Source organism: Triticum urartu, chromosome 1A (assembly GCF_056163025.1).
Source record: "Triticum urartu cultivar PI428250 chromosome 1A, HENAU_Tu73, whole genome shotgun sequence".
Classification (NCBI taxonomy): Eukaryota; Viridiplantae; Streptophyta; class Magnoliopsida; order Poales; family Poaceae; genus Triticum; species Triticum urartu.
Window position 1 is genome coordinate 426,858,329 of NC_141873.1, and position 10,208 is coordinate 426,868,536.

At 41.7% G+C, this 10,208-nt stretch overlaps 1 pseudogene; it reads left to right on the plus strand.

The window, feature by feature from the left end:
- The first annotated feature begins 2,007 nt into the window (after nucleotides 1-2,007).
- LOC147991537 (uncharacterized) lies at nucleotides 2,008-2,872 on the plus strand (annotated as a pseudogene).
- Nucleotides 2,873-10,208: the final 7,336 nt, after the last annotated feature.

Here is a 10,208-nt window from a genome sequence, read left to right on the forward strand (position 1 = left end):
TTCCGCATTACATTATTTGCCATTTGCCTCTCGTTTTCCTCTCCCCCACTTCACCCTTGCCGTTTTATTCGCCCTCTCTCTATCTCTCTATCCTCCCTCTCTTTCTCTATTTTCCTTTTTTTGCCCGCTTGCTTTTTGTTTGCTTGTGTGTTAGTTTGCTTGCTTGTCACGATGGCTCAAGATAACACTAAATTGTGTGACTTTACCAATACCAACAACAATGATTTTATTAGCACTCTGATTGCTCCTCTTACCGATGTTGAATCTTTTGAAATTAATGTTGCCTTGCTGAATCTTGTCATGAAAGATCCGTTTTCCGGCCTTCCTAGTGAAGATGTCGCAACCCATCTAAATAGCTTCATTGATTTGTGTGATATGCAAAAGAATAAAGATGTGGATAATGATATTGTTAAATTGAAGCTATTTCCTTTTTCGCTTAGAGATCGTGCTAAAGCTTGGTTTTCGTCTTTGCCGAAATAGTATTGATTCATGGAATAAGTGCAAAGATGCTTTTATCTCTAAGTATTTTCCTCCCACTAAGATCATCTCCCTTAGAAACGATATTATGAATTTTAAGCAACTTGATCATGAACATGTTGCACAAGCTTGGGAGAGGATGAAATTAATGATATGTAATTGCCCTACTCATGGTTTGAATTTGTGGATGATTATACAAAAATTTTATGCCGGATTGAATTTTTATTCTAGAAATCTTTTAGATTCGGCCGCGGGAGGCACTTTTATGGAAATCACTTTAGGAGAAGCTACTAAACTCTTAGATAATACTAGAAGAACGCCTGTGCGTTGCAACGGGTAACATTTCCGTAACTTTAAGAGTTTAATATTAATCATGTTAATATTACATTTAATATTCTCGTACATATCAAGTGACATTGGCGACCTTTTTTACCATCAAATCCTCACACACACTCTTTCCGTCCCTCTTCTTCACCGTCTCTCCCCCTCTCCACCTCTCTCTCTCTCTCTAACACACGCACATATCCATCTTATTGGGTATGAGACCATAATCCATCTATATCACACACACACGCTAGTGCATAATAATATGGATTAGGTGTATTATATTTGCCACCACAATTAAGGGAATTAATTTCATGTAAATTGGCCAGTCACAGCTCCGTGACAAACAATGCATCTAAATTCTCAGCGTTATTTTTTATGTAATATGCTCTCTCTCTCTCTCTCTGATATTATAGGACCAAAAACTTTTACCAATTACCATACTGTAGAACACCACACTCCTCACTGCATCGATGGGTGGTGTCTCTCCTCTACCGCCGTGGACCTGTGCTGGCTTGAGTCCATGTCCGCCGTTGGCCGCTGCTTGCATTCGTCCCACCCATCGCCCAAGCCGGCGTTAGGAGCAAACTCAATAGCCTTGCCCACCGTCATGGCTCCATTCCACGAGATTGAATCAAGCATCATAGAGTTCGGGGAGGAGTAGAATTTCCACCGTCAGCTCCTCGCTGATGTATCAGCATAGAGTGCGGGGAGGACACGGAACGTAAATACCTGGGGTTTAGTGCTGGTGGCGGGAACGACCGACACGGCCTCCTTGCGCTGCTCCTTGCTGCCCGCCCTGCTTTGGGGATCCTAGCGCCCTGCCCTAGGGTTCCGCACTGGCGGCGGTGGTGGCGGCGTTTCCCTCAAGAAAAAAAGCACGTCTCATGTCCGGCTTGTGCAGGAATCCATCACCAAGTAGGATCAGTAGTTCCATCCCGAATCTATGTTGCAAGTCCTAGCTATAGCTATATATACGTATTACCCTGCACCCCTATAAACAGTACACCCAGAGACCAATAGAAAGATCAGCGGGCACGAGGCATGCCCGTGTGTATCAATTGCTTGCGCGTATCCGTGTTGCTTCTAGTAGATCGATAATACATCAACCATGGTTAGCCAGCTACGTCCAATCTATTCGAGTGTTTCCGTTTGCGTACGTGTTTTTCTGGTATATACTTCAGAATTCAGTCAGTCGGGGGCGGGATGTCTAAGCAAAGAAGGCAGGGCAAGGAGGATGAGCCCAACTACTACCACGACCGCAGCGGCAACAAGGAGAAGAGCCTCTATCTGGTTCTAGACGACTGGCACAAGGGCTTCACCATCCGCAAGATCGATGCCGACAGTCCCGACCTCAGCGCCCCCTGTCCTCCGGCTAGTGTCACCTGAGCATGGCCGTGCCATGTAGTTCGCAGCCCTGGGCAGCAACATCATCGCCACGAGCAACATACACGCCGGAACCCTCTTCTACGACACTGACACCGCCGGACTGCCCGTCGGCCCTCCCGTTCGAGACGCACTGCTTTGTGGCTCCAACACCTTCCTGACCTCCGGCGCCGGCGACGCGCTGTACGTGTTCGCCTTCCACTTCATGGAGCGGCATGTGTCCTTTGAGGCGATGGCGAAGCCACCGACGACGGAAGACGACGACCTGCTGCCCACCTACTGGTCCTGGAAAAGCATGCCGACGCCCTTCACCAAGGACGAGATGATCTTCTCCTACGCGCTGCACCCGGACGGGCGCACCATATTCGTGTCCTCGTGGAGTAGGGCGGTCTACGGCACGTACTCCGTCGACACCAGGAGCTGCAAGTGGAGGCGCCATGGGGAGTGGATGCTGCCTTTCAGAGGCTGAGGCTACTTCGCCGCCGAGCTAGACGCATGGGTCGGGCTGCACGAGGACGGCTACGTCTGCCCCTGCCAGGTTGCCTCCCGCAGCGGCGGCACCACGCAGCAGCCGGAGTGGAAGATGGCCGACGAGCGTAGGATGTGGATCCCGTGGCATCAGCTGGAGTTTCGCCTGCGTCGGATGTGATGGCGCGGGTGGAGTACCGAGGAGTTTCCGGCGTTGGCCAGGGCCTGGGGCACAGAGGAGTCCTCCTAGTCAAGGATATCGGAGAGAAGAAGATGATGGCGGCGCGAGGACACATGAGGGTAGACGTCGAGAGGATCGGCCGTCCAGGCTCGTGAGGAGGGCAGCGGTGGGAGGATCGAGTTAATGGTACCGTGTACAAAAATCCCATCAAAACAAGTAAAATATACCAGCAATGCTTGATTGATTCTGATTTAATTTTTATAGGCATTTTCGGTTTGTAGGGCATGTGCCCACGGTACTCGCACGCTGTACCTTTTTTTGACGTGTATGATTCATGATAAGAAATGAAAATCACATCAATGTAAGGAAATATCCCATCAATGCTTGATTGATTGTGATTAATTCTTTTATATGGTAACTAATCCGATGGGTTTATGTGGGCGGTGAAGCGAAAAGGTATGTGGGAGGGGAGACGAAAAATAACCGGTCAGAAAAAAATGAATTAATTGTTGCCTTGTATGTTTGGTTTTGATATTTGAAGATTGATTACCATCCGTTAGTTGGGTTACCAAAGAAGAAATCAATCACCATATGTGAATTCATTGTGTTACCAAATAAACGTTGGGTTTGTCCGGCCAGTGGGAGGGGGGTGAATAAAAAACCGACGGAAAAAAACCGACAAAATTGGGAGGTGGGAGCAGGTACCAAATAAAACCATGGTAGGTGGGACGAAAATAAACCGTACGAGGCTACCAACTGCTTCATTAGGAGTAGAGATTGGTTGGTTCGATTTTTTTTGCATGGAGGGAACTACCTGGAAGGTGGGAGGGAGTACGAAAATAAACCGTCTCGGCTGAGCGGGAGGTGGGAGCAAGTACCAAAGAAGTACCAAAAAAGACCGGGTGAGGTGGGACGAAAATAAAACCCGAAACGCGACCTACCAACTGAGACATTAGGAGTAGAGATTATGGTCAATTATTCTCGATGGCATACTGAAAGATCTACTAATAAAAAGGTGCATGCGATAGAAGAAATTAATGTTTTGAGTGGAAAGATGGATGAACTTATGAAATTATTTGCTAATAAAAGTGTTTCTTCTGATCCTAATGATATGCCCTTGTATACTTTGATTAATAATAATAATGAATCTATGGATGTGAATTTTGTTGGTAGGAAAATTTTTGGTAACAACGCGTATAGAGGAAATTTCAATCCTAGGCCTTATCCTAGTAATCCCTCTAATAATTATGGTAATTCCTACAACAATTCTTATGGAAATTATAATAATATGCCCTCTGATTTTGAATCTAATATTAAAGAATTTATTACTTTGCAAAAGAATTTTAATGCTTTGATTGAAGAAAAATTGCTTAAGATTGATGAGTTGGCTAGGAACGTTGATAGAATTTCTCTTGATGTTGATTCTTTGAAACTTAGATCTATTCCACCTAAGCATGATATCAATGAGTCTCTCAAAGCCATGAGAAATTCCATTAATGAGTGCAAAGTAAGAACCGCTAGGATGTGTGCTAAAAAAGATGCCTTTATAAGAGCGTGTTCCTCTAGTTCCTATGAAAATAAAGATGAAGATCTAAAAGTTATTGATGTGTCCCCTATTAAATATTTTTTTGCAATATGAATCTTATTAATGATGGGACTGAATATGATCCATCTTTACCTAGAAGACGTTCCAAGAATTCGGAGTTTTTAGATCTTGATGCTAAAATTGATGAAAGTGGGACCGAAGATATTAAAACCCTAGATGTTGCTAAACCCACTATCTTGGATTTCAAGGAATTTAATTATGAAAATTTCTCTTTGATTGATTGTATTTCCTTGTTGCAATCCGTGCTAAATTCTCCTCATGCTTATAGTCAAAATAAAGCATTCACTAAACATATCGTTGATGCCTTGATGCAATCTTATGAAGAAAAACTTGAATTGGAAGTTTCTATCCCTAGAAAACTTTATGATGAGTGGGAACCAACTATTAAAATTAATATTAAAAATCATGAATTCTATGCTTTATGTGATTTGGGTGCTAGTGTTTCCACGATTCCAAAGACTTTGTGTGATTTGTTAGGTTTCTTTGATTTTGATGATTGCTCTCTAAACTTGCACCTTGCGGATTCCACTATTAAGAAACCTGTGGGAAGAATTAATGATGTTCTCATTGTTGCAAATAGGAATTATGTGCCCGTAGATTTTATTGTTCTTGACATAGATTGCAATCCTTCATGTCCTATTATTCTTGGTAGACCTTTCCTTAGAACGATTGGTGCAATTATTGATATGAAGGAAGGAAATATTAGATTCCAATTTCCGTTAAGGAAAGGTATGGAACACTTTCCTAGAAAGAAAATTAAATTACCTTATGAATCTATTATGAGATCCACTTATTGATTGCCTACCAAAGATGGCAATACCTAGATCTATCTTTGCTTTTTATGCCTAGCTATGGGCGTTAAACGATAGCGCTTGTTGGGAGGCAACCCAATTTTATTTTTATTCCTTGCTTTTTGCTCCTGTTTAGTAATAAATAATTTATCTAGCCTCTGTTTAGGTTGTGTTTTTTTTGTTTTATTAGTGTTTGTGCCAAGTAGAACCGTTGGGAAGACTTGGGGAAAGTCTTGATATCTTGCTGTAAAAAACAGAAACTTTAGCGCTCACGAGAACTGCTGCCATTTTTATTTGGAAAGTGATATTTAGTTAATTATTTTTGCATATGATTAACAGATAAATTCCTCACGTCCATCAATTTGTTTTAGAATTTTTGGGGCTCCAGATCTTGCGCTAGATACAGATTACTACAGACTGTTCTGTTTTGACAGATTCTGTTTTTCGTGTGTTGTTTGCTTATTTTGATGAATCTATGGCTAGTAAAATAGTTTATAAACCATAGAGAAGTTGGAATACTATAGGTTTAACACCAATATAAATAAAGAATGAGTTCATTACAGTACCTTGAAGTGGTCTTTTGTTTTCTTTCGCTAACGGAGCTCACGAGATTTTCTACTTTAAGTTTTGTGTTGTGAAGTTTTCAAGTTTTGGGTAAAGATTTGATGGATTATGGAACAAGGAGTGGAAAGAGCCTAAGCTTGGGGATTCCCATGGTACCCCCAAGATAATCTAAGGTCACATAAAAGCCAAAGCTTGGGGATGCCCCGGAAGGCATCCCCTCTTTTCGTCTAATTCTATCGGTAACTTTACTTGGAGCTATATTTTTATTCACCACATGATATGTGTTTTGCTTGGAGCGTCTTGTATTATTTGAGTCTTTATTTGTTAGTTTACCACAATAATCCTTGCTGTACACACCTTTTGAGAGAGTCATACATGATTTGGAATTTGTTAGAATACTCTATGTGCTTCGCTTATATCTTTTGAGTTATATAGTTTTGCTCTAGTACTTCACTTATATCTTTTAGAGCACGGTGGTGGATTTGTTTTATAGAAAATATTGATCTCTCATGCTTCACTTAGATTATTTTGAGAGTCTTAAATAGCATGGTAATTTGCTTAAATAATCCTCATATGCTAGGTATTCAAGATTAGTAAAAACAATTCCTAGGAATATTTTGAATACTAAGAGATGTTTGATGCTTGATGATTGTTTTGAGATATGGAGGTAATAATATCAAAGTCGTGCTAGTTGAGTAGTTGTGAATTTTAGAAGTGCTTGTGTTCAAGTTTGCAAGTCCCGTAGCATGCACGTATGGTAAACGTTATGTAACAAATTTGAAACATGAGGTGTTTTTTGATTGTCTTCCTTATGAGTGGCGGTCGGGGACGAGCGATGGTATTTTCCTACCAATCTATCCCCCTAGGAGCATGCACGTCGTGCCGAGGTTTTTGATGACTTGTAGATTTTTGCAATAAGTATGTGAGTTCTTTATGACTAATGTTGAGTCCATGGATTATACGCACTCTCACCCTTCCATCATTGCTAGCCTCTTCGGTACCGTGCATTGCCCTTTCTCACATTGAGAGTTGGTGCAAACTTCGCCGGTGCATCCAAACCCCGTGATATGATACGCTCTTTCACACATAAACCTTCTTATATGTTCCTCAAAACAGCCACCATACCTACCTATTATGGCATTTCCATAGCCATTCCGAGATATATTGCCATGCAAATTTCCACCATTCTGTTTATCATGACACATTCATCATTGTCATATTGCTTAGCATGATCATGTAGTTGACATAGTATTTGTGGCAAAGCCACCGTTCATAATTCCTTCATACATGTCACTCTTGATTCATTGCATATCCTGGTACACCGCCGGAGGCATTCATATAGAGTCATCTTTTGTTCTAGCATCGAGTTGTAATCATTGAGTTGTAAATAAATAGAAGTGTGATGATCATCATTTTATAGAGCATTGTCCCAAGTGAGGAAATAAATTAAAAAATGAGAAAAAGGAGAGAAGGGACAATGTTACTATCCTTTGCTACACTTGTGCTTCAAAGTAGCACCATGATCTTCATGATAGAGAGTCTTTTGTTTTGTCACTTTCATACACTAGTGGGAAATTTTCATTATAGAACTTGGCTTGTATATTCCAACAATGGGCCTCCTCAAGTGCCCTAGGTCTTCATGAGCAAGCAAGTTGGATGCAGACCCACTTAGTTTCTTTTGTTGAGCTTTCATACATTTATAGCTCTAGTGCATCCGTTGCATGGCAATCCCTACTCCTTGCATTAACATCAATCGATGGGCATCTCCATAGCCCGTTGATTAGCCTCGTTGATGTGAGACTATCTCCTTTTTTGTCTTCTCCACATAACCCCCATCATCATATTCTATTCCACCCATAGTGTTATGTCCATGGCTCGCGCTCATATATTGCGTGGAAGTTTATAGGTTTGAGATTTCTAAGGTATGAAACAATTGCTTGGCTTGTCATCGGGGTTGTGCATGATGAGAGCATTTTTGTGTGACAAAAATGGAGCATGACTAAACTATATGATTTTGTAGGGATGAACTTTCTTTGGCCATGTTATTTTGAGAAGACATAATTGCTTAGTTAGTATGCTCGAAGTATTATTATTTTTATGTCAATATGAACTATTGTCTTGAATCTTTCGGATCTGAATATTCATACCACAATTAAGAAGAATTACATTAAAATTATGCCAAGTAGCACTCCGCATCAAAAATTCTGTTTTTATCATTTACCTACTCGAGGACGAGCAGGAATTAAGCTTGGGGATCCTTGATACGTCTCCAACGTATCTTTAATTTCTTATTGCTCCATGCTATATTATCTATTGTTTTGGACATTATTGGGCTTTATTATCCACTTTTATATTATTTTTGGGACTAACCTACTAACCGGAGGCCCAGCCCAGAATTGCTGTGCCTATTTTAGGGTTTCAAAGAAAAAGGAATATCAAACGGAGTCCAAACAGAATGAAACCTTCGGGAACGTGATTTTCTCACCGAATATGATCCAGGAGACTTGGACCCTACATCAAGACACAAAAGAGGACGCCACGAGGTAGGGGGCGCGCCTACCCCTCCCCCTCCCCCAGGCGCCCTCCACCCTCGTGGGCCCCCTGTTACTCCATCGACATACTCCTTCCTCCTATATATACCTACGTACCCCCAAACGATCAAATACGGAGCCAAAACCCTAATTCCACCACTGTAACTTTCTGTATCCACGAGATCCCATCTTGGGGCCTGTTCCAGAGCTCCGCCGGAGGGGGCATCGATCACGGAGGGCTTCTACATCATCGCCATAGCCACTCCGATGAAGTGTGAGTAGTTTACCTCGGACCTACGGGTCCATAGTTATTAGCTAGATGGCTTCTTCTCTCTTTTTGGATCTCAATACAATGTTCTCCCCCTCTCTTGTGGAGATCTATTCGATGTAATCTTCTTTTTGCGGTGTGTTTGTTGAGACCGATGAATTGTGGGTTTATGATCAAGTCTATCTATGAACAATATTTAAATCTTCTCTGAATTCTTTTATGTATGATTGGTTATCTTTGCAAGTCTCTTCGAATTATCAGTTTGGTTTGGCCTACTAGATTGATCTTTCTTGCAATGGGAGAAGTGCTTAGCTTTGGGTTCAATCTTGCGGTGTCCTTTCCCAGTGACAGTAGGGCAGCAAGGCACGTATTGTATTGTTGCCATCAAGGATAACAAGATGGGGTTTTCATCATATTGCATGAGTTTATCCCTCTACATCATGTCATCTTGCTTAAGGCGTTACTCTGTTTTCATTAACTTAATACTCTAGATGCATGCTGGATAGTGGTCGATGAGTGGAGTAATAGTAGTAGATGCAGGCAGGAGTCGGTCTACTTGTCTCGGACGTGATGCCTATATACACGATCATGCCTAGATATTCTCATAACGATGCTCAATTCTGTCAATTGCTCAACAGTAATTTGCTCACCCACCGTAGAATACTTATGCTCTTGAGAGAAGCCACTAGTGAAACCTATGGCCCCGTGGTCTATCTTCATCATATTAATCTTCCAATACTTTTTTATTTACTTTGCTTTTATTTTACTTTGCATCTTTATCATAAAAATACCAAAAATGTTATCTTATCATATCTATCAGATCTCACTCTCGTAAGTGGCCGTGTAGGGATTGACAACCCCTTATCGCTTTGGTTGCGAGGATTTATTTGTTTTGTGCAGGTACGAGGGACTCGCGCGTAGCCTCCTACTAGATTGATACCTTGGTTCTCAAAAACTGAGGGAAATACATACGCTACTTTGCTGCATCATCCCTTCCTCTTCGGGGAAAAACCAACGCGGTGCTCAAGAGGTAGCAGAAACTTTAGCGCCAATGGATGACTGTGGTTTAGTTGGGTCCACACCGTCGGAGCAGCCGATTCCTGACACGGACTTGTCTGCAACCTTCTCTGGAGGAACACTAGCATCGTCATTCTACAGCAAGGACAGAAAGTCATTACAATGGGGCACATAGTGATAAAACGCACAAACAAGTAAAATAAAAAATGAGACAAATGGTCAAAAAATGGTACTTTATTTTCACTGCCATGAACGTCATCAACTAATACATCACTCGCGGGAGCAGGTTCATGCACAGGGGCGGGCTCATGCACAGGAACAGGTTCATGCATAGGTAAAACATCCTCCTCAACCCTAGCACCATCATCTAGCCTACAAAAAATCATGTAGAACACAAATACCTAATCAGCAGAAGTTCACATTACATAATCAAAGAAGGTTAGCTATGACAACTCACACATAATGGAAGTCCAAATATAGTAAACATAGCAGGTCAGATATCAAACTACTCTAATACAAAAAGGGAATAAAAAGGGCCAGTTATGGAAATCACATAAGTTTAGGTGTTGTAGCCCATGAAGTTCAGGTACTATAA